General features: G+C 43.2%; 1 long non-coding RNA gene across 2 annotated transcripts in view; it reads right to left on the bottom strand.

Annotated features, from left to right (window-relative positions):
* LOC112955993 overlaps nucleotides 1–25,177 on the bottom strand; it is a 70,466-nt gene extending 45,289 nt beyond the window's left edge. For both annotated transcript variants that reach the window (XR_003250975.1, XR_003250977.1), the window contains exon 1: nucleotides 25,095–25,177. This is a non-coding gene — a long non-coding RNA (uncharacterized LOC112955993). The remainder of the gene's footprint in view (nucleotides 1–25,094) is intronic.
* Between the last annotated feature and the right edge of the window lie 300 nt (nucleotides 25,178–25,477).

Below are 25,477 nucleotides of genomic sequence, written 5' to 3'. Positions count from 1 at the left end.
CCAGTAAAATTTAATGCTTCAACAACAAACCTCTGTTTTCCATAGTGATTGTCTTCAATGATCAGACAAACACTGATTGCACCCAGCTGCTCAACATCCCACCAAGTCTTTGGTTCCTCATCCTCTTTTCTCCCCCAGTAAAGCTACATCACTTTGCAACCAAAATAAGAGTCAGGGAAAGAAAACAAGCCCTTTACTCCATACATGCCCAAACAAGATAGGTGGACAACTTTACCACCTCCTTACAATGTAAAGCCCAGGTCACATAGGTCACCTTCTGCCTTTGCTGTTGTAAAAAGCTATGTTATCCCCCAGTTAAAGTTTTCCAGGTACAAATTAACATACTTTCATTTTGCTGTGCCTCTGTCGCTCTTTACAACCCTGCTTTTGCTCAGCTTTGTCAGGACCTCGAACAATGCAGTACTACTTGTTTAGGGGAAAATCAAGCTAGTTTTCCAAGTGACTAACAAGCTTAGAAGCTTTGCAGAATCCATGTTTGAAAGAGTAGGGGAAGGCAAAAGGGTGAAGCCTCCTCCCAGCCCCATCAACTCAGGACAGACCAAAAAGGCTCCAGCAAAGCCACTCTAAATACTCTCCTTCAGACCAGCTCTTCCTCAGCTTGCCTAGAATATGCTGAATGCACTCACTGTAATTGAACACTGTTGTTTTGGCTCAGGATTTAATTACAGACCTCTGAAAAGGCCACAGAAAGTGAGGTGGGGAAAGTCCACTCCCTTTCACAGCCCCCTTAGGAAGAACAGGTTTCTCCCACTGAGCTCTAGCAAAAGGTTGGGCCCTTTTGTTAACATCTCACAGGCTCCTCTCCTGACCACACTGATAGGGTTTGAGCTCTCATCTCAGCATCAAGACAGAGCAATCAAACATGATGAATATTAACTTTTAGAAAATGAAATCTTGAAAACTAAGGTCTGTCTAGACAGGAAAGGATGAGTAATCAAGCTCTCCAATCAATCCAGCTGCATAGGTTTGTAAGGATATTTATTTTAGTCTGCATTTCACTTCTTACTGGCAAGTCCCACCTTATGCTGATACTCATATTATGCTTCAGCTTAATTTTCTAGAGGCCTGGTAAGCCTGAGGTTAAAAGGTCCCCTCACTTCTGGCAATGCCTGCCAGGCTTAGGCTGAATTCATTGTAACAGGGGGGACTCCTCTCTCACAGGAGCCCTGTGCCATTCTCAGGGCACTAAAGCCAATTCTGCACATAGGACTCCACACTCAGTCAGCTCATCCAGCTTTGTCCCCGATGATCTTTCAAAGAGGATGTGCCTCAACATTTCAAAACTCACCACTAAGTTGTATTCTATTGGAGAGAAGGGACTTGACCATCCATGGTTTTCAGAGACTCCTCAGACCTTTAGATAACTGGTGTGCAGAAGAATTTCAAGAAACAGCTTAAACACTAAAAACTAGTTTCAAGGCATGCAACCCACAACAACTTTCAATCTGCTGGGCATCAGTTCCTCTCCAGCCACTGGATTCAGTCACTTGGACAACCCCATTTCCGTAACACCCCGCCCCGGACAACCTCAACTCCCACTGAGGTTGGTCCAACCTCCAGATATCTTTGACTCTCTCTAGATAAGGGCAAAAGGCTCTGGTCTGAAAGCAGCTCATATTTCAGAGTTTGCTAGAGCAATTTATCAAATCAATAGAAAATTGTTTCAAAAAGTTTTGGTTCCCAGCCAGGAATTGGTTTACTGCTTGCTAGGACTACTAAAGAACACGAGAGTTATGATGTTTTTAGGGGAATATAGATTTTAACATGAGAGTTTCAGAATCTTTTCTATTATTCATGGAATCAGAGTATTAAATATCTGCAGATATTTGGGCAACAGCCCAAATCCCCAAGGTTAGTACAACAAGATCAGTACAACAGATCTTTTGTCTGAGAACCCATTACAGTTTAGCTCTTGCACATAGTCCTCTTGCTCGTAAGTGTCAAACATTCAACTGAGATGTACAAACCCTTCCTGGTGGCTGAGGTGGCTCATTACAGCTCTCCACAATCTTCTCCTCAGGCAAATCATGAGATGGCCACAAGCAAATTAATATTCATGCATCTATTTGCATGGCAGGTGGTCTTCTGGACACTGTGATACCTGATTTGCTTGGGCCAGTCACTAAAATCCACACATTTTTCCAGAAAGCACCCAGTCAAAAATCCATGTTTTCCTTTTAGTTCTTTGGATGAATCCAACCTATTGTTAATGACAGCCTTTGGCCTCTAACAAGCAGAGGAAAGGGGAAGGTCCAGCTCTGCCTCTATCGGGCTCGCCTGCCCCAGGCTGCAGAAGGTTTGAAACCAGTGAGCTGTTTTGGATAACAAGGTGGTTGGTTTTTACAGCTATGACAGGTTTAGATGCAACTTGAGTGGGATTCAAGATGAGAACAGCTCAGAAACGAATGGTCAGATAAAAAGCTTTCTCTGGAGGGTTTCCAATATTGCCACCTATGCAAACTCAGCCCTGGCACAAAACCTGGAAAAAATAGTTGGCCTGGGTTTGTCATGTTTTCTTAGTACTGTGGGAAGCCTATAACCAGCCCCATATCAAATATAGCATGTACTATTATCATCCCTGCACTAAATACAACCTATATTCCAGTTTAGTTTTGTCTACAGTGATAAATGCCAGCTCAAAACTCATGTTTATGCACCACCTTGGCAAGGAGGACTGCTCCTGTATTAGAAGGAAAGGACCCTATGCCACAGCACATACATGACCACTAGTAATGCTGGCAGCTGTTTCTACATCCTACATTATCTACATCCCTGTGCAACCTTATTTTGAGAAGTGTTCCTCAAAACCTGCTGGCGGTTGGATAGAAAGCACCTTATTCCTTACCTGGTCAGAGTAGGAGGATTATCTGATACACATGGTGACTAATCTCTGGTTCCACCATTCTTGGCAGGTCCCACAGGAGAAACCACTGGAGCTGCCTCTTGCAAAGGGTCTATATAACACAGATGTGGAGGACTGGCTAATAGAGACTCACTATTACACTTTTGAGCACCTGGCCTACGGTCTTCTGTGACCACAAGCTTTCTTACTGTAACACAAGTGCTGCAGTCTCACAAAAACAGAATTCAGTGATCTGATTGCTGAAAAAGGACAGCTTGAGAGGGGCACCTGTTTCTCCTGGACTCTGCTGGAACACTAAGGACATTAAGTAGAAGCAGGGAACATTGGCATCTCCCACAGAAATTGTAACATGCACTAAACACTGAAATAAAGGGAACCTGGACTTGAATGAATAGTTACAAGGAAGCCAAGGAATAAACACTACCAGGGCAAGGGTTTGTGTGAGCAAGGAACTAGGTCTGAAAAATGGCAGAGGTCTCTGCATGGGATTTAGTGGAGAGAGATCATCAGTGCCACTGCTGGACCATCGATGTAGGTGAAGACCAGCTGGACAGAACAGTCAGCTGTTCCCCAAGACTGAATATACACAAAAATGGTTTTATTTTAATGAAGAGGCAGACCTGGAAACCAGGTGATATAAGCTAGCCATTTCAGACTACTTATATAAAGTAGAGAGTTCTTACCCACACAAGTCTCCCTCCAAAGTTCAATGAGTTGAAGATGCAGGCAAAGCTGGAGCTCTGCTTTCCATTCAGCCCACTGACTTGGGATGTGTAGTTAACCTCTTAAGAGCCTCAGGATCCAAAGACATTCAGTTCAACACCACTTCCCCACCACCTACTTAAAGGTGGAGAACTAAGTTAAACTAACAGCTCCTTGTACAGTGCTGGTTGCACAATCCTTGCTAGAGCAGTTAGAGCATAAAAACTTAGTTTTACTATCAGTAAACCCCCAAAGGTTCCTAGTTTGAACATGTGCATGATTACAATTAAGAGCTTTGCTACATATTTCAGTTTTCCCAGTCCAAAACATACCATCAAGAAAATTATAGCCTACAAACTCTTCCCATTTTTTCAACAACCCGATTAAAGCCAAGGCTTCCATCTACACAACAACACTTGAACACGTGGAGCAAAGCACATGAAGTTTGGGTGACTTTGTACTGCTTTGGCCCTGCAGAACTGTTAGCAGCACCTTTTATAGCACCTTTTCCTTAGTGGAGCAGTGAAAACAACCAAAGGTAAACTTCTAGCTAGCACCATCTATCTCACAGCATTAAAAAAACCTTACTGATAAGCATAAAAATAGCAATTTGACAGAAAAGCTCCCAGTTCTCTTGTTAATTATCTGTGACAGAAGCATAACAAAAAGGATAAGCTGTTTGAGAGGAGTAGTCAAGTAGCTATGGTTTTTGCTATTGCTAAAGGGTTATATTTCAAAGAAATACCATTTGATTTTGGACCCTACGTCCCATTTTTGCTAGATGAAGTTAGGCACCTGGAGGAAAGCACAACTAGATCCTTAGAGATTCTAGAGCACTGGACCAAGTCAGATTTAGTGTAAGCACTTAAAGATGCAAACTTTTAGTCAAACAATCTTCTTAAGTTTTTGCTTGACTCACCAAAAACACGACCAATTTATTCTTCCATATAATTAAGATCTTTTAGAAATATATTTTTAGTTTATTTGAATTATTTTTGTTTTGGTGCCTTACACATACCTACAGGGCAAGAAAGAAGAAATATCACTCAGCTTTATGAATTTTTATATTTTTGACTCCTGAATGCTCCATGCTAGTTTAAAATTCAGGAAATTAAACATAACTGTAACAAGAGGATTTTATTCTAAGTATTTTATGTTTTATAGTTTTTCCATGTTGGAAAAAAATGAAAGTCCCACCTACAACCCCAGTGTCTATCAAGGTTTAAAGTGCTGACTCTCTAAATAAAGCCAGATAAAAAGCAAGGCCCATGTGCACAGCTAGGATGGGATGATGCTGTGTGGATGGGAGCTGAAGAACAGGAGCGCTTGACAAAGGGAAGAAGCTCCAGGGAAGCAGAGAGGATGGCAAGCAGGATAAACTGATGATGACTTGACACCTGTGTATTTGAGGGAGGATAAAGGATAAAGTCTGCAGCTCAGTCTTCTCCATCAATGATACAGGTGCAGCTGCTTACTTATATGTGCACCAACTATAGGTAAATTAAGGACACACACCATGGTAACAAAAGCCCCAGTCAGCTCCTGACTCTGAACACATCATAGCAAATCCTGACAATAAAAAGGTAATACCCAAAAAAACTAGAGCAGGAAAAAAAGAGGAGTGCTCCCTTACTGCTCCCCCTCTCTCCCCATTATGAGCTGGCTATTCATCTCATCTCAAACTGTTGCTAATAATTAGAAATCAGATATTTTAGAGCTCTTCATCTGCTCAACAAGATGTGAAGTAGGTCAAGGATTTATCAGCTTATAGTAAAAGTCATCATTAGCCTCTCAGCTTCAAAGGCTTCATATGCATATATACACACATAAATATATGTATATATGTATGGGCATATATATTTGGGTTGCAGTAAAGTAGGTCACATCCAGCAAAAGACACACTCTGAAGTCAGCTATTACATAGATTTCCACCCACAATCTCATTCCCACACTATGTCTCTCTTCAAAGAGGATCCAAATGAGGGACCAGGCCTGTTGACCGCAGCCCTTTGGTACCCTAGGATTTTCAAGAGTGCTCAGCTAGACAAACCAAAGCATTACCCTGACACCTTGCTATCAGGTGGGTACAGGCACCATACTGAAGCTCTCTAAATTCAATTAAAGTCCTCTAGCACAACCTTTGATTGATACTCATAGAATCCTTAAGGTTGGAAAGGACCTTTAGAGATCATCTAGTCCAACCCCCCTGCACACACAGGGTCACCTAGAGCACGTGACAGGTTAAACTGCAGTCCCACACTACCCTCTGTTTCTGGTAGTAGGAAGAATGACCAGCCAAAGCCCTCTTGACAGAGCCTGCGAGTTCTGTGGCATCCCCTTTTTTCCCTACTCCCTTCCAATGTGTGCACATGCTGCATGAGGACAAGGTCCAAGACACTGGCTGTACCCACAACAGCCGGTGGGACAGGGAGTGGTGGCACTGGTTGCCCTGAAACAGACCTCAGCATCTGCAGCATCCTGGCCGGGACACAGGACATCACTGCCCTGTCTACAGTGGTAGCACTTGCACAGGAGTCAATTATTCAGCGTGTGTATTTAAAGACTCAGTAAATAACTGCTCAGGGGGTGGTTTTTTCAAACGTACTAATGATTTTCATCAAAAGACCCTTTTTACGGAAATAGATGAAGGAGAATAAATATTTGTTCAGAGTGTTTCTATGGGAGCTCCATTGGCTGGAGCATTATGGCAGATGATTATGGTGTTCTGGGAACAAACAGGCTTAAGGGGCCACATTTATTCCAATTCCTGAACTAGCACAGGTGCAGATGAGATGCCTATCCCTTGTCTACTCAGCCTCTGCTGAGGGAAGAGGGAATTTTTCCCAAGCACTCTTCAATATAGTCCTTCAAAACATGCAGGTTCAGAGCATGTCATCCCCACCACCATGCCCCTTGCTCCTCCACTGCTTAGTGAAGCTCAAAGAGGCCAATGGATTGAGAAGCAGCAGGTTCCCCCCATACCCTCACATGTGCTTTGGGCTGATGATACTTGTACACTCAAGTCTTTTTTGAGTACTGTGTCCCAGCACCCCTGGGAGACTGCTAAGTCTGCCTGCAAAAGCAGACAGCAGAAAACAGGAAGGGACAGAGCCAGTTGGGCTAATGAGCTGAAAACAATTCATACCACAGTCTTCCTCAGTTGTTCAGACAACTTGGAATAATAATATTAAAGTGACTCATATCATGGTGTATTGTCAGTAAGGCTGTGGCCTTTTGTACAGAGCCTTAAGTCTCATGTCATGGAACAGTCGTGGCAGCTCTGCCCCCTGCCTTGGACAGGGACCCATCTAACAAGCAAAGCAAGATAAACTGCCAGCTGTGTTGAGACATTTAACTTGGCCACTTGCTCAGTTCTCGGGAAGATATGCAGTAGAGTTACCCAAGATATTTGCACTGAGTCTGAGAATCTTGTTTCCTTGGTTTTGCAAACAACCTGACCAGCACATGTAGCTTGTCAGAGACACTCAGGCTCTGAGCACTGCCTCTTAGTAGCTATGTTTTGCTTAGCTAAACCCAGTTCCCTTCCAAAAGCTGGGGCAATTGAAGGAAAACCTTTGGTGGATCCTGCCACCTGAAGCAAGTGTGCTTTTAGACCAGAGGAAGCCCCTGGACTGTAATCCAAGGCAGTCAGATATGTTTAAATGCTACTGAACATCATGCCTAACTCGCAACCACTCATTTGGAGGTGGGGATGGTTGCTTCCTATGAACTTCTCTCCATTTTCATTACCCAGTTCTTTCCTTTGTTAGCCTTTGAATCTGAGATGTCCTTAGAAGACAGAAGAAGGTGCACTCCCATTCTGGTGACAGCCAAATACCCTAAAACAGACTCTTGTAACTGAGCGACATTGGAGGAGCTACTATGTTTAATAAACTACAAAGCCCATAGCATGAGAAGTAGCCTTCACACATATCTGCTTAGCTATGTGGCTCGTGCATTACAACCTTGCCCAGATTAATGCAAGTGGAACTGGCCTTCCTCTGGGATACAGTGCAAATCCCCTCAGAAAAGTATTTCCAAGAAAACTATAAGGACTGGGCCAAATTCTGTGCTGGCCCCACTCCACTGGAGTCAGAGCAGCAGCAGATAGCTCAGCCATACATTCTTAGAGCATTACAGCCGGAAAAGTGTCTCCCAGAGGGAGATACAGAATAAGAAGAGAGAAACAAAGACAAACATTGATTAACAAATCAAAGAAGTATAGAGCCTAGCAATATTAACCACCAACCTTTATTTACATATAAAGAGTTTCCCAAATGACCACTCTTTCAGACTAGAGAGTCCCTGAATTTCAGAGGAACTAGAGAAAACTTAAGAACAAAGTCAAGCAGAGGGAGGGTTGCTGCTAAGGGAAAGAAGTTTATTGTATTCTCAAAACTAATGTTTCTCTAGAAGACCAAAGCACTCATTACTTCACTTAGCTTACGCAAGGAAGCACCAGATCTAAACAGAGGGTTGTTAGCAGCGACCTTCCATTAGGAAATTGTTCAAAACATTCAAATTGGCACAGCTAGATAACTGCAAAAAGAATGCTTTAAGGTTAATGCTGCCAGTTAGGACATAAGTGCTCTTCAAAGGGCAACAACTGTCCACATCAGTACTGCTAGTCTCAATATTTCAAAATAACTAAAAAGTCACTTTCTCCAGTACAGAAAAATAATGTCCTTTTCAGATTTAGGGGCAAGAGGCTCCTGGCCATCACTACATTGAACATTTACAATTGTTGGCTTAAACATCAGATGGCTGATACCACAACAGTTACTCTAGGCTTCTGCAGTCAAACAGCAATATATTCTCTACGAGAAAGCACGGGAAGCAAACCCAGGTTGAATTCCCATCAGACCTATAAACTCCTCAAGTTCCAAGGCCACTGACACAAAGTCACACTTAATAGCATCCAGAACAAGTTAGTCTTCACTCTGAGGGAAAAAGAATGAAGAATAAGTAGGGTTGAGATATAGGAAAAAAATCCTAGCACTGTCTCCTTCCCTGTTCACATGCGGCTCATTTGCTCCTGAGCCAGTGTTCTTCCTATCTGTCAATAAAATAAAGAATATCACCAATACAGCACATCAGCAAGCTGCTAGAGATGGGAGCACCAAAAGACAAGGACATTCTACCAAATGTAACATCTATGAAGTGCAGTCCGACACACTGAAACATTCAGGTAATTCTCATGCTTGCCACGCATCTCACCTGCACCCAGCATGTCCTCACCCTGGGGGAAATCCAGATAAGGCATGCCCAATTTAAGGCTAGCAACATTACACCTGCTATTTGAGAGATGTTTAACACAACAAAGGATGTATCTGAGGAGGTGATGTCCTGAGGCAGCCTGGTTCCCACATTACACAACCGCCTTCTGGCTGCAAAAATGTGCAGCTCTGCAGCCTCAGGGCTTTGCTGGAAGACCCATGGATTATGGCACCTTGTTCTTCAAGCTTGTGACATCTTTTAAAGAAAAAGTTTCCAGTTGCAGCTGCATCTAGAGCCCAGAATTGCACCAAATGAAGAAAGTGTAGACTGGGAATATCAAAGGCACCTAGATCTGAGCTAATTTAGGATGAAGTTATGCTCAAATCTTCATGCCTTTCAAAACTCCAGAAACACAGACCTTAACTTTCACTATTGATTTTTCACTCCTAGTTTTTCAGTGCCCAAGTTGTTAGGACGTTAGGACTCTATGGCTCTGAAAAAAAACCTTTAAAATAGTCTTGGATTGGTTACACCAAAGTGGAGACACCTAAAAATGTAGGTTTCATCAGTGCTACAGTCTAACACTGCAGAGAACTGGGGAACTTGACAGCGCTTTTCCAAGACAAGCACCTGACATCTGCACTGCAGAGCAACCCTTCCCCCGTAGCAAATACCAAAGGGGAAGCAAGTTTCTCTTTCCTTTTTTTTGGACTGGATACTTCCCATGAAAATAGCTGGAACAAGTCTCACAAGTGATTATCAATACTGAAGGGCTGACAAAAGCTCAAACAGTTCCCCAAACCCACCGCTTATTAAATCAAAACAGAGGATAATATGACAAGTCTTTGCAATGAGCAGATCTACCCGGAGTTGCAGATGTCTTTCACGTTATTGAACCTCCTTGCTAGGAGGAAAGACGACTGAGGCAGCAAAAACACTCATCTGCTCAAGCCTCAAGTTCCTATCTAGCATATTGAGGGGGTATGTTATGTGCCTTGGAGGCTGTTAGCACTGGAGATCGAGATTAATCAATCTGCCAGAGATGATTCACATAAACAGTTCACTCCTTCAGAAAACTGCTCAAGTTCATACTTGTTTGCTTTTCAACAAAGAGATACTTCCAAGAGGCAAGGGCAGCCTGCTCTGTCGCAATTACAAAGCAAAGTTGTGGATATTTGGGGGAGGTAAGAGGTATCAAAATATACTCCTGTGTTTAAAATTTATTGCTAAGGATCTTAGGTTTGTTCACATCCTCTTTTAAGACGACAACTTGCTTCTGAACAGTTAGTTCCCAGCAAACAGAAGCCCCCAAAACTAGGTGAATTAGAATAAAGCTCTTTAATGTGTTTTTGTTCTGTATTAGCTAGGATTTGCATCAGTATGGGTATGCACAAGTCTCTCAAGTCAAAATTGGACTTTTGGAAAAGCATCCCTCTAATAGTATTCCTTCTCCATCTCAGGGAGCTGCACTTGGATTTTTCTAGAGGCTAAACAGTATGAGATTAATTCCTGGTTCAGAATTGAACTCTTCTGGTGAAGCTGTTGTGTATTTGTTCAGGTGCAAAATATCCCCTATATTTTCTACTAAATCAACAGATCCTTCACCTGCAACTTTCTTGAGTACCAACATTGGATATAGAAGGTGTAATGAGGCACTGAAGTTTACTCATTCCTCCCCTGAATAGATGGATTTTTTTTGCAATCATCTTTTCTATAAGATGAAACACTACATGTTTCCTAGACCCTTTCACCAAGTTTTGCCTTAAGTGTCCTGGTCTGGTGGTGCAAGCTGGAGGGTGCCAGAATTGCCCACACAAGATTTCCAGCCCAATTTCCAAGCCCATCCTGCCTAGGAGCACAGGTGTTGTGGGGCACATCTGCTTTCTCCAGAGAAGTAGTATCCAGGTTCAAGATTAAAAACTGATAAAAACCTTAAATCCCAATCCTTGTCCTTAACCAGACACTGGATCCAGCAGGGCTGACATTCAACACCGCCAAAATCTGTCAAGTCAGACTCCAAACTCAAGGTCACATCACATGAAGTGAGAAGCACTACAAGCTGATGCACATCTGGGAATTCCACCCTGCAAAGCTGATGTGGTTTCAGATTCAAAGCTCCAGTAATGCTGGATTTTCAGTTGTTTTTAATCTCTCATTTCTTATTGATTGCTTTCACACATTGAGGCAGATGCCTTCCTGCTGTTTAATATTTTAAAGCAATTCTTGCTCAAATGCTTTGCAAGATGATAGGCTAGAGAAACTGGCTCCAAGAGCCAGATAAGGTCATCCCATCTCATCCATGAGCTCCAACCCTCACCAATCTGGGGCAATGAGAAGGTAGCTACTGGATAATAGCCTATAGAAATGTGCCCATGTTCCTATAATTACTGTTAAATAGCTAATTTTAACTATTTCACAAAATCTGCAGCTTGCTTCCATTCGTTAGGTTGCCTGTGCCATTACAGTGGGATACAGAGCAGCCCAGGCCTCTCCCAGTACCACCAGAAGGGCAGAGTGAAACCTGAAAGAACAAAGCATTGCTACCTGCCCACCCATGGACAGAGCTCTCTGCAGGCAGCACAGCTACACAGCCACTCACTGACAAGATTTCCTAAAAGAAACATTACTTCATGTCTTCATTAAGCCTTAAACGGGGATTTATTGGTAGAGAATTGTTGTGAATAAAGACTTTATATTGAGTAGAGCAAGAGATAAGTGTGTCTACCTGAGTGCTACAAGGCCTGCCTATATTGTTTAATACAAAATACACATCCAGATGAGTAGCATGGAGTAGGTGGCCTCAAGGAACTGTCTCTGGCACAGCTAGTGGTATCACTACAAGGGCAGGAGCCCAGACTTCAGCATGGGGGATTAGTTACTACATCCAAGAGGTTGGGATAGTCCCTTTGGAGCTGTAAGCTACTAGTTCTTCCCCAATTACTTCCATTAGCTAGGTGAAAGCTAACTGGGATCATCCCTACTACTGATAGCCATAGGAACTGACCTCCTTGATATCAAGAAGACACCAAGTATTCCTCAGAGCATTCAAGATAATGGCACCAGGTATGCATGTAGCAGGAGCTTCACCTGCTGTTTCAAGGGGAGCTGCAGATGAGCAGCCCTGTACCCCCTGGACCTAAGAAATGACAAAAGGGGCTTCAGCTGCAGCTTCTCCTCAGCTTGGACCATCTACAAAACCTCTCCCTAACAGGGATTCCCAAACATCCTCTGAATAAGAGCTTCCAGCTCATAGGCTTAGTTGCTCCACACATATTCCAAGGGATATTCCAAGCTCAAGTTTAAAGCTGAGAGAAGAACCAGATGCTCCTGACCAATTTGATGGTTGTACATAGTTTCAGAATTGAGATTTAAGGATAAGACAGCATAGTTACAATTAAGGTAATAGTGAAAGCTTCCAGAGATGGAAAAAAGCCTTGAAGTAGAAGAAAGTGAAGCTGGCAGAAAGCAAAGGGAAATGCCTGGAAGAGATGAAACTACATGTGAATTTACCAGTCTCCTAGGACCATCCCTACTGGAAATTCACTGCTCATCTGCAAGAACAAGGGATTATTTGACCATAGCTGGACACAAGTCAAAAGCCTCAGGAACACACGCTAAAAACAAGACAACTTATTCCTTGAGATTTTCCTACTTAGATAGTGGTAATATCAGAAAGACTGGACCCACCATATTAGTGCACAACTGACTACCTATTAAAAATACAGAGTGGTCTTTAAGTACTTAAAGCCATGAAGAGGCTTGTAGGGCCAGCTAGAAGCACAGTAAATAACAAGTTTGGTGGCTTGACTGTGCTAGAAGTGTAGGAAGAGCCCCATGGAGCTTGTTGCTGCAGGGAAGGGGGAAAAGCCCCATATCTGTTTTACAGAGAAGTCACCCTTTGTCAGGGCAGTGTTTTGCTGCTTTGTTAAAGATTATTAGAATTTGAGCCCTTTATACTGAAAGAGTAAAAGCCTTCATGCCTAAATATTTATCCAAGCTTTCATTAGTCATAAGTGATGACTAAATCCTGACAAGAAGCTTCTGCAGAAACAGGCGCATGGGCCTCAGGGAGGTTTGGACAGAGACACCAGGTACATGGGTTTGCTTTTCAATTTAGTGGGCAGAGCAATTGGGAACACTGGCTATCTGTATTCACACCCCTGTTCTGCTCTGCTGCTCCCTTTGCAGGATTGTCCATTTTGACAAAGATTTGTTAAAAGTTTTTAAAGTAATATTCCCATTGAGGATATTTAGAAGGACTTTTCCCATCAGAACACGTATATTTACAGCAAGGATTTTTTACTACAATAAAGCATGTTACCTTTCAGCAGTAAGGAGCACCCAAGAGCAAGATGTGATGTATAAAAAGAGCATCCAAGCCCTACCAGGCCTTCCCAGCTACAAGAACCCAGGCAAACACCTCCTATTCTCTTTTACAGTACCATATAAAAGTAACTAACTAAATGTTTAAAACTCAGTAGTAGTAAGGATGGCCATGAAAAATATGCTTATGGTTGCAGTGCACTGTTCACAAATCATTTCAAAAATGAAAACAATTGTCCTTTTATTTGAGAAATAGTCTATTTCTGCAGTTTTCAGACAGAATATCTTGAAGCTGAAGGAAAACTGGTACTTTGCTATGGAACTGTCCTTTACCAATTCAAACAAGATCCAGATGACTCGAAACCCCCTAATTCAGAACACACACTGCCAGAAACTCCAGTCCCCTGCGGCACACTGGGAATGGGGGAGAATAAGGAGTTATGCGATTTCACATGTGCGTGTTCACAAGTTAATTTTAGCAAGTTTCAGTCTTCATCATGTGATCCACACATTACCAGCCCTCCCTTCAGGGATTAGCCCCCCAAGTCTATACTGCTACAGCCAGACTATAACATGCCCCACTGAAAGCAGGCAGCTCTCCACAGTGAGCAAACAAGGACAGTGTTGAGGCTGCCCTTCATTTCCCCTATATGCAGGGCTGAGAGCTGTCCCAGCAGCTCCCCCATCACACCTGTATACACTAACACTCCTACACTGTCAACAGCTGCACCTTGTTGCATGCTTGCCAAGATGCTGTGAAAATGCACATTTGGTGCTGCTTGGACATGTTGAGAATGAGGGCATTCACATGAGACCTCCTGTGATCCTCCCTCTGACACTGGGTGGATTAAACAGGAGGTGTTGAGCAAGGCAGGGGGAGAAGAGTGTGAGCCAAGATGTTCTCCACCATGTCCTGCTGGGTTTTGTGGGTCTGCACTTGATAAACCTCCTATTTCACCCACATTGGTGTTTAATGCACCTTGATAAACTCAGTTACATGAAGGGCATGTGCAATATTTTAATGCCATTTAGATCCAGCAGTGCGCAGAATGACCCCATGTTCCTTCAAAGGCTGCAAACACTAATCCATCACAGCTGGAAAGAGGCTTGTTCACTATCTAGATTGGAACATCCTGTTAACAGACTCTAGACAACAGGCTCTCCATCCCAGAAGGGCCTCCCTCCTTCCTGAGGCCACCTGCACACATCACATATGTGTGTGTACATATATATAGATGCACAGCTTTTGTGTCAGCATGCCTGGTGTTACCTGCACACAGGCACTTGGCAGCACAGCTCTTTCTGCCAAACTCACTTTAAAACTTCTATTTTATCTTTACATTTTGCAAAATTGAGGGGCTCTCCCCCCACACTCCCATTTTCAGGGCTTTGGGATCTTGAGCTTTATTCAATAAAGACAGTGCACTCAAAACACCAAGCAGCCCTGAAGAGCCCTGGCTATCAACCAAGATCTTAGAGCCAAGCACACAAAATCCAGGTAAAGGCCCCACTGAAGATAGGACATTATCCTGAAGCCTTTAGGAGCATGTTACATTGCAACACTGCAACTTTACTTTCCCAAGCAACTAGGGACATTATGGAAGGAGACTTTCTATTGTGCATTTCAGGCTTAAAATAACTTTATAATAGCATAAAGACTGCATTGTGGGTTTTAGAAATACAATACTGCCTGGAATAGTGTATCTAAGATTAAATGGGAGAGTGGTCTCATCCTGAATGCACAGAACCAATTTAAAGCTGCACAGCTCTGCAGTGGCACCATTTTCTGAGGTGCACATTAAACAGGCAGCCCCCAAACCCACATTACCACTGTTCTTAATTATGTTTCTGTCCAGAAATCTTTTGCATTGTTGCTCTAGAGAATATACAGGTACGTTATGAAGAAAGAGCTAGTCTTGTTTGGTTTGTTGCACTTCACATGGCTTTCTTCTGAATATTTCAGCTTATTTTGCTTTGCTGTTTATTTTTCTCTTAGCAACAAGGAGAAAAAACTGTTTAACTATAGGAAGCCATAACTCTAAAATCATAAATTGGCAAAGAAAATGGATATCTGAAACTACTTACAAGTTATTTATATTAAGCTCCAAATTGAAAGTATCCCTTCAACTCTGGATGAATGTAGCATTGTACAAACAGAAATGAACATTTAGAATTGTATTTTATACAGAAATTTGCCTGCAAATGTTTACATGTGGAACAGGTTCCAGTCCTAGGAAACCCCAGAGGATTTTTGTCATAGGAATATTCCCAACTCAGTGAGATTATTCATTTATTTCATATTAGTCACCAGCTTATGTATTTGTCACAGTGAGCCTACATTAAGACCTTTTACATACACCATAGACATCCCTGCAGCAAGATAGCTGCTCAGCAGCTCTAGGCTGCAGAGGAAAACAAGAAATAGAGATCTCATTTGAATAACAGTTCAATGAAAAGACAGCAAGAATATAAAACACTGAACTAAAACTTCATCCAGACTGGACTTCACCCCACTGGTTTGAACATCATTTTCATCAACTGCAAGCAATGGGGTACACCACACAGCAAGCCTTCAAGAGAGCTAGGAAGGGGCACACTGCAGAATCTCATAGCCTGGAGGCTGCAGAAGTTGTTCTGAATAACTGCAGGGGCTGTTTTCCTAAAGGGAAGCTGTTAGCACGTAGCTGACAGGGGTAACAAGCTCCCAAATCTGTTATCCTGTAACTCGCCAGCTATTAACTACCATGGGCTGCCAGGTGCATCCCACACAGCCTCAAGGTCTAAGTATCTTGCTGTAAATTAGGGCAGCGAGCTTTCAGCAACTTGCTCCTAGCCAGCAAGCAGCCCCAGCCCATCTCTCACAATAATATTCTAAACAAATATTTGTCAGTAAAAAACACACTGGACAAACATGCTTAACTCCACACCTGTCAGCTTGGTTGGGAAATTAATGGCTTGGAAGTAGGCAGCACATATCCTTCTCTTGAGTTTGGAAGAAGTCAGCTAAACCATGATAGCAAAGTGCAAAACAGTTTAGAAAAGGAGAATTCCCTGGGCACTGAAGTCTTAAGCAAATTCTTTTTTCTTGTTCTCCATGGCCTTGTAACCAGCTGCCCTTTGCAAAGGGAGCAAAGGAAGTTTCCTCCTTCTGCAGGAGGAGGAAGCTGCTCTTATCAGGTAAGAGAAATCAAGGGTCAGACAAAGAATGGGCACCTCTTCAATCTTCATGAGTCTTTCTTCTCTCTCCATCATATTCACGCAAATTTGGGCCTGAATATTGCCCCAGGGAAAAGCCAGCCCCATTGCAGTTAGGGGAATTGAGAACAAAAAGGCACAAGATTATGATCTTGGAGAAGGACAAACACACAGTAATTTACTGGGGTGCCTCTGAGGGTCAACAAGGCTCTAGCAGAACTAGTCCTATGCTAAGGGAGTGCAGTAGCAGCAGGGGCAACCTTCTCTCCCTCTCTTTTTTACACAATACCAGCTAGAATGGGAGTGCCAACCCCAGACAAGCTCCTTGAACACTGCAAGATGACCAGTGCACCACCAATGCTTCCATCAATCAAAACCTAACATCACCAGCTAGTTTTGTACCCTTGACACTGGACAGCCCAAGGCAAAGCTTACAGCATATATAGCTGTATCTTTAGCAGTTGCTTGTGAAAGCAAAGGCCAAGACTAGCAGGTGCTTCTGCTCTTCTCCAGGCATGCAAGTCAGTTGACCTCCTGAATCACCTGGACACCACAACCTGGTGGTAGTCCAGGCAGACAACCACTTGCTCTGAGCTGACAGATGCTTTGAAAGCTTAGTATAAAGCTCAAGCCAGTGAACTCTGAGCTTTTGACCCATCCGGCAAGCTAGAAGTGCCTCTGCCAAGCCACAGACACCAGCCAGGACTCTCCAAAAGCCTGGGCCATGGAATGAGTGGCACTGGGTACCCACGCCCAGGATCCAAGGGGTGCAGGTGGATGCAAACTCTCCCCAGGGCTTACAGTGCAGGCAGGAGAGTAACCACCAGTCTCACCTTCCTGTCTTATCAAGGCACTGAAGGCTTGAGCAAGATCTGATAAACAATTTCCTTCTGTAGCATCAGGCAGCTTTATCCAGGGTACTGCAGCCTGAACACTACCAGGGGTCTCGGTGCACTAAAATATTAGTGTAAGAAAGCTTTTTTTTAGGCCATCTCGGAATTCAGGTTACTCAAGTGCCTTGAGAAACACCAAAGTGAATTACTTAGAGTTTTTGTAGTTAACTCTAGGCAGATCTGATATTTATGAGAAAGGGCAAGCTGCAAATGACTGTCACACCCCCAAGCTCCAAAATGCACTCACTGGGGTCCCATTATAGCCAGGGGAGCTTGAGGCTCTAAGCGCCTGATGGTACCTCTGGAGAACAAGGGGATGTAGGCAAAAGCGGAGGAGTTCATAACATAAGGGATTTCCAATATAACTAAGTTGCTTCTTATAAGCAGTAAGGACCATTCCTGCTAACCTGCTGCTTCCTACAGAATAGAGGGAATATGATGAGAATTCCCAGCTGCATTGAAACATCCTCCTCAGATGCAACAAAAACACCAAACGAGCCTCATGGGCACCGGGTTCCTACCCATTGGAGCTCCACTTGCAGGAGGAGAGGAAGCAGGAGGCTTCCACATCAACAAGAGTACAGTTAAATTCTAGGCTGAGGTCTTCACATACCAAAGCCAAAATTAGTTTAGGTTCTGAACACAAAGTATTATGCTTGGACAGACTGACAGAGTGCTAAGATATCTAACGCTGCTCTGGCACTGACTAAACCTCTTCATTACAAGATGTGAGCTGCAAGGATGTGAGGTGCCTTTTTAGCAAGAAACATGAAGCTTTAAAAATAAACTGTTTACATAAATATTATTAGATATCTGAAAGGAAAACCAGCCCCATGAATCAAAGAGCTGGTTTGAAAAAAATGCTTCCAAGACTTGCAGTTAAAGGCTGACAACATTCTGGTTTCTCAAATGATTGCACAGATCTTTGTAGAAAAACACCATTAAAAATATTTTAAAGAGCAAAGTAAATACTCCACCCTAGTAGGAAGTCTCTCACCTTCCTTTGGATCACAGATCTTGTGATTTCAGGACTGAACTTCAAATCTAGCCTCAGAAGAAGTCCAAGCCTGATGTCTATGGGACAAAATTTGAGCACCCATGAGGTGCCTCATTCCAGGCAATGTTCTTACTGACACCACTGCTTTGGGATTATTTTGGACTTCCCATGCAGTATAACATGGTGTAGGGTACACATTGTAATAGTCAGACTAAGATAAAAATGTTTTTAAAGTTTTTATTACTAAGCACTCTATAGGGAAAACAAAACTTAAGTCAACAGCAGACTTCAAATTATTTTTATTGGGTTTTGTGACTTAACTCACTCAAGCCAGTGTAATACACAAGCAGCTCATTTGAGGGTCTGATGTAAGAAAAGTTCTAATCAACAACCCTATCTATTTATCCTGCCCTCTTGGGATTAATTCTTCCTTTTGCATTAAAAAATTATGGGAGATGATCCATTTACCATGAAGGGCAAAGGGAGATTTTCTGCAAGTGACCAGAAGTTACAGTGAGTACCATAGAGACAAGAAGAGCAAGTGTCAACAAGGACAGCATGACTTGCTCCCTGTAAACTCCGGACATTTCTAGAGCAGAACATGAACCAAACCTTGTGGAAGTTCAGAAACACCAAATTCAAGCTTTCTTCCATATGCCAGTTTGGAATGGAACAGGATGACTTTTGGCCTTAAAACTGTGAGAAAGTTTCCTCTCCAAGCTTTCCCAAGGAGAAATACGAGCAAGAAAGCACCTTCCCTCAGAAATTCCACTTCCATGAGCCTTACTGCAATAGATTGTATAGGTTTCCTGCAAAGCTGGATGACTATTAACTCTTGTAGAAGCAGAATCACCTTAGTATCTTCCGAAGTGAGTCTATACTCAGTCATTAGTGTAATTTTTTTTATCCAATGAGCTATTCTACTTTTGGTAACACATTCCAGATGTGCTTAAACAATTTTAAAAAAAATCAAAAATGCAAAAAGCAGTGACTTTTCCCTACATTAGCTTAGCAGACCAGTACAATCTCCCTAATGCTAAGACAACAAATCACCATTACACCACTCAATACTTACTGAAGTTTTGTCTGCTGCAAAGCTATCACCTTGCAGCAGTTAAAGTATTATCTTGTGGCATGGAAGCTCTTCAAGACACAACGTTATCAGTGAGGAATTTGCATGACAGCTCTTCACCAGTTCGATAAGGTAAGCAGGGATTAACATGTCTTTATGATCCTGGCAGAGAGGGGAACATGGCTCAGGTGACCATTTAAGGCTTGATCCAGCCACTTAAAGCATCGCTGTTTGCAACTGCATTCAGCACAGGCACTATTGCCTTTTGCAGCCCTAGTCCCTCAGCCCTAATCCCAGGAGGATCTCTTTGTGCCCAGGATCTGCTAAAACATACCCAGGACCAGTACCTTGGACACTTAGTCTTTGCAGCACCAGACTGGCATCCTTGGCCAGCAATTAGAGGGTGTAACTGGGTACCTTCAAGGCAGACACTGTTTCCAAGTTAGTATTGAAGGTCACACAAATTGAATTTCTTACTCCCAAGAAAGCCAGGACCTAAAGCAAATAAAGAGGATGCTGACCTGTGAAACACAATTTTGAGGTCTGTTCCTAGGGGCCCAGTGGGCCTACCACAACCTCAACCTAGTTTCTGGTTTTACTTCAAGGCTTATCTGCTTCAAACTTCCCCAGAGAAGCCAAGGAGGGTAAAAGGAAGAAACAAGCCGTTGTTTCTTCATATGAAGCAAGGCTATAAGACAGCCCCACCCTACATCACAACTGATAAGATCAAGACAACAGCTTACCAGTTATGCCTGGAAAGCCTGACATCAGCAAGAAACCAACTCAGCTTTTAGTTTAGGTGCTAACATTGAAAGCAGCAAGCCTCCCTTGTGATATACACACATGCACTGTGCACAGAGCTCTGATCTTAGTAGGTTCTGAGCACTACCCAGGAGGAGGGAGTAAGGCAGCTCTGAGACTGCTCTAGATTATGCTAGGAACCAAAGTCCACCTAACTCAGGTGCCCCCGTTATAGGTCTGACTTAAGAACTAAAGCATCCAGGGGGCACACCAAGATCATTTTAAATGAACACAAAAACTCTATCTTTTCTTTAATAACAATGACAAAAAATGTGACCAAAGGTGGTAACACTTTGTCTGGAGAAGGTGCCTGAAAGATGCAGCCAGCTCTAGAATCATCCTGCCTTGAGAGGCTTTAATCCATAAAGGGCATCTGTCACTGCCTGGCACCCAAAGGCTTTGGCTCTCCTGTCAAACCCTACTGACCCAAGAAAGCTGCCTAAAGGAGACAGAGCCTTTCCTCTTGAGAGACACAGGCAGCTGGCCAAGCAGACACACATCCTACAGAATAGTTTTTAACAGAGCAAGTGAATTATCTCCTGACTCACAGGAGAGAGGGAGGGAGGCAGGGGGCTGCCCTGCAGAGCCAGGCTCTCATTTCACACATCCGTGATGAATCAGCACACAAGTTTTCAGCTCTCACAGCTCAAGTTCCTTGCTGTCCCAGTCAATGCTCTGAAACTCAGTCAATGGCAAGTGGGGGGTGACAGGCAGCACCTTCATCCCAGGTGGGTGAGGGGGAAGTCGCACAGCACCAGGCACAGTCAGCAGCATCACTAACTTACTGGTTGGGCCACACCATGGAGAAGACTTGCTTAATAGCTGCAGGGGGCCCAGTCCAGCCTTCAGGGCAATGGGATGCAAAGGGAGACTAGGGAAGAGGCAGGAATCATCCAAGGAAAAGCTATGGACAGCCCATGACAGGAGATGTCCGCTGCCAGGAGGTACCTCTTTGTGTGCCTTCCCCTTCCTCATAGCCTCCATACAGAAAGGAAACATGGATAAAACTCCCTGATGTCCTCTCCATGGAATTGCCCACCTCATCATCCCCTTCTAGAGGCATATTAAATATCTACAGAGGTTCAGTTTATCCATGGTCTTCACTCAACACCTCAATACTCTTCACACCTTCAAACACAACTACAGAAAGGGCAGCTCATGTCCTCAGAAGCACTTCAGCATCTTGCTGATTTCTATCCTCCTTTCCCCAACACAGCCACCCCCAGCTCACCCACATTGCCAGCAAGTCACTTGCTGTTCTCTGCTCACTCTTCCCCAGACACTTCTCTGCTGCACTTTGGGAAAGGCTAAAACCAGCTCAGTAAATTCAAGCAAGCTTCAAGGATTTAAGGGAGCAAACTACAACTCCACTTCCCCTGCCAACCAGGGTGAACTACTTCCAAAAGGCACAGTATGGTCATGGATTACACAGCAATTAAAACATGAAGCATTTAAAGCTATTTTTAAATTCATAGTTCCAAAAAGAGTTCACTATTCCCCTCCAATTCCTTTCCATAACTAAGACAGCTCTTGATCCTCTCCAAGCAAGCACTTGTTATAAAAGCTCCCAGCTAGAGACAATTTTACAGAAGGTCAGTTGTCCATGCCAAAGTAGGGAAATCCATTTCAGCAGTGAGAATAACAATAGAAATCTTTGCTGGAGTCAAAGAAACATTTCTATAGAATTAGACTTAAAAATGTTTTGAAGTTTCATAGTGCTTTCAGGGAAATGCATTGCTCTAAAACGAACACTGTCCTTCCTTCGCTCACTGCTCTAAGTTACATTGATCCCAGCATTTAACAAGTTCAGAATTGATGGCAAAACACACATTTTCTTTGCGAAGCAGCTTTGTCAGAGGGTTTCTTGCCCCATCTCCTCAAGAGCCTTCCTCCCTGGCCGCTATCGCAAGCATCTGTTGAGCAACAGCACCCTGCGTAGAGCAGTCCATGCCCACAGGCACGACCACAGCTCCTCGCTGTTGCCACATGGGCTTTGTTTGCATGTCAACAAAAGCTCTGCAAGAGACCTTTGGAGCTCTTAGCAATGATCCCAACCTTTCCTCCTTATCCATCACTTCTTCCCTGGTTTTGCCCACTTTCCCTTCCTCATAAGGATTTTAGATAGGCAAAGGAAGAAGTTACATCTGTAGATATCCCACTTACAAGGCTTCCAGTCTCAGCCTCCCACAACTGCATTTTGGGGTGGTTGTTAACCTGGATGAGTCCTTCATGGAGACCACTGTTTGCTTCAGCAGGAGTCTTCAGCCAGATAAGGAGTGCACTGTCTAGATGCATCATATTTCTACCTAGCCCTTCAAGCTAAATACCAAACACATAGTAGATAGATCTACTGTTATTAAAATAAACTAAAAACAAACATTTATTCCTGTAAGCAATTCCTACTTAGGTGAGTCATGGGCACTATTTACATGACAAACATTGGTCTTGTAAGCAGAGCTCCTCCAGGTAGAGCCAAAGACTCAGGGGAAAACGTATTTGGATGAGAGCAAACAAATCTGTGCTCCAAGACACACTGAGAAATTAAGGGAACAAGATGAAGGCTTCATCCCATACATGTGATTAATCTACCTGTCCTTACTCCTGTGCTCCATACATTTTTTCCCAGTTTCATTCTCCCATGAATACCCTTGTTGTATATCTGTATTTTGTTACCAGCAAAGCCACAGGCAGATTTACTCATGCACTTTAATATGTATCCCTGCATTTCACTGCCTCACATTCCCACCTCCCTTCTTTATGGCCAATTTCTCCACCTTTTTCTGATTAGGGATAACAGCTACCCCTAATCTGCTGTATTTATACAGCATGACAAGCTTCCAAAAGGCAGACTACAGATACAGGCATTGAAGAAGTCACTTGCACTGGTGATAACTTCCCAGGGTAGTGGAATTTCTTTGTTCAAAGTGAGTAATTCTATGGAGAAGGTGTAGCCTTGATATCTTACTGGAGTAATCTGCAAGGGAGCCGGAAAGCCTGCGACAGGGAAAACCAAGGGCTGGCCAGCAGGAAAAGGAACACAGCTAGTGTTAAGCCTGGGATAAGCCAGAAAGTAAAAGGAAGGGAGAAATGAAGGGCTGCCATCTCTAATCTTTGCTGCTGTGCAAGCAGCAGATTTCAGCCCCAGCCTGGCAGATGAGATAGTCACTGTATGTGTAAAGCCAGAGGCAGCAGTGGGGAAAGGATACAGAACAGGGAGAAAAACACAGCCTCACAGTTGTCTAATCTTCTGACTTTCTACCCATACAATGATTTTAGTTTGCTATCGCTACAGAAATAATGCAAGCTCTAATTCAAAGCCACAGAAGCCAGAAACAGGGATCTTATACTATCATGGTAGGACAGGAGCTATCAAGCAAGGGTAACTACAGGCACTTCATCAAAATTGGTTCATTTTGGGGCAAATTTCCCCATCAGCTTATATGGTTGCATCTATTAGCAAGCTCAGCACCAGTAGGAAGTCATTAACCCTAACAAGACTTTGTTCCCCAACTCCCAGATACTCCAAACTGAGATGATCCAATTTGGATCATGCAAAGCACCCACACAAACATAGAGCACCTATCCCAGGTCATCTTTCACTGGAAGACAGAGACAGTCAAGGAGAGGGAGCACCAAATGTATGAGAAGAAATACTGTGGCCTTTCTTCATATGTTTTCCCACTTACATACTAAAGGGATTGGACGCATCCCACCTTTGTCCAAGCATCCTTTTTTTTTTTTTTTGGAGCACCATCAGCAATAGGCAAGGAAAAACAAACATCCATTTTAAACAATTCCTGCAGAAATCAGCTCACATAGATTCAAGAACCCTTAATACCAGCACAGCACCTGGCTTTGAATTACTGGCATGCAGAAGAAACTGCTTTGCAAAAAACATCACTAAGAGCACTAGAAAGCCTTCCCACTTGCCTTGGTTATAAAACTACCCAAACAAGGAGAGAAAAAACAACTTGTAAATTTGAGGGGAATGGGAATTACCAGTGCAGCTTCATGCACAATTGATATTCTACAGGAATACCACCTTCCCAGAGCATTACCTGTTGAAGTTTAACCTGTATTGCGAACCCTTAGTGCCCCCAAACTAGATTCTTATTCCTGCAAGTAGGAAAGAGTTATTTGGAAGAATACCTTATCCTGCCTGTTCCCTGGGAACAGAGAGTGAGAGAAATGGGTGGGTCTGTGTGGGGAGAGCAGCAAGAGGATTGCTCTCACCCATAACTGCTTGCAGCTGCTATCTGCTCCCAACCACAGGAACAAGCCCGGCTTTGTCTCAGCCTGGGGTTGCACGATGCTGAGCAGAGACAACTGTCACTGCCCAGGGAAGCACTTCCAGCACTTCCCTGCAGAAACAGACACACTTTTCCAAAAAGAATGCGTCTTTCACCATTTTTCATGGAAGAAAAAAAAGATAGTTCTAAGAAAAAGATTAGTATTTGGACAAACATATAACAAAAAACCACTCCCATTTACTCTATCCAGCTTAGGAGATTATTTTTCCTTAACATAGAACTGAAGCAAAATTGATCTATTCAAAGAAAAAAATCTTTTTTCCGTTCACTAGAAGTTTTCAGATGCTTTTTAGCTGTCTGAAGTGTCCAGAAACAACTTCACTATTCTGACCAGGAACGGAAACAGCATTTGTGCTGCTATTTCTCAGGTCAATCTGTACCTCTTCATTATGGTCAGTCAGCAAATATTCATTTGTGCCTTTCCCACAAAAGGGGACTGGATGCCATCCTTATCATTCTGTACTATCAACATCCTTGATCTTCTTCACATGACAGAATTTTAAAATATTGACTATTCTAAGATATCTGAGCTTACCTCATTACACTTCCCCTGTTACACTTTCCTCTTTTTTGACTCATTTATGCACCATACCAGGAATAATCATCTTGGTTTAATTAACTATCTGACATAAAATGGATATATTGAGTTAACATGCTTCAGAGCAAACTATAAAAGACCCAGATGACACAGAGGCATTACCTTGCTGGGCACATTGAGGCTCTTCTCACAGTCTCAGAGCAGGAGCAGGCCACTCATAGACACTGAAGTTGAGGGACTTCACAGCACTGCACTGAAAGGGAACACACACAAAAAATAAGCCCTCTCCTTGTCTCATTTACCATGGGGCCATGGCCAAAATCACCCCTCAGAGCTGCTCAAAACATGCAGAGGTAGAAGGAGCACAAGGGCTACAGCCTACTGAGCTTCCAGGGCAGCTAGATAGAAGAGGAGCAGAGTAAACTGCAGCAGCCCCTTCCCACAAACACCCTGCTCCCTCTAACAGGACATTTCTCCTTCAAACAATGACAGAGAAGGACAGCTCTGCCCTTGGCAACTTTCTGAGCTTGGAAGAAGCTTCATGC

The sequence above is a fragment of the Nothoprocta perdicaria genome, unplaced genomic scaffold (genome assembly GCF_003342845.1).
Source record: "Nothoprocta perdicaria isolate Ctin4 unplaced genomic scaffold, notPer1 scaffold_11, whole genome shotgun sequence".
NCBI classification, from domain to species: domain Eukaryota; kingdom Metazoa; phylum Chordata; class Aves; order Tinamiformes; family Tinamidae; genus Nothoprocta; species Nothoprocta perdicaria.
Note: the sequence above shows the minus strand (reverse complement) of the source record. Positions and strands in the feature narration are given on the sequence as shown.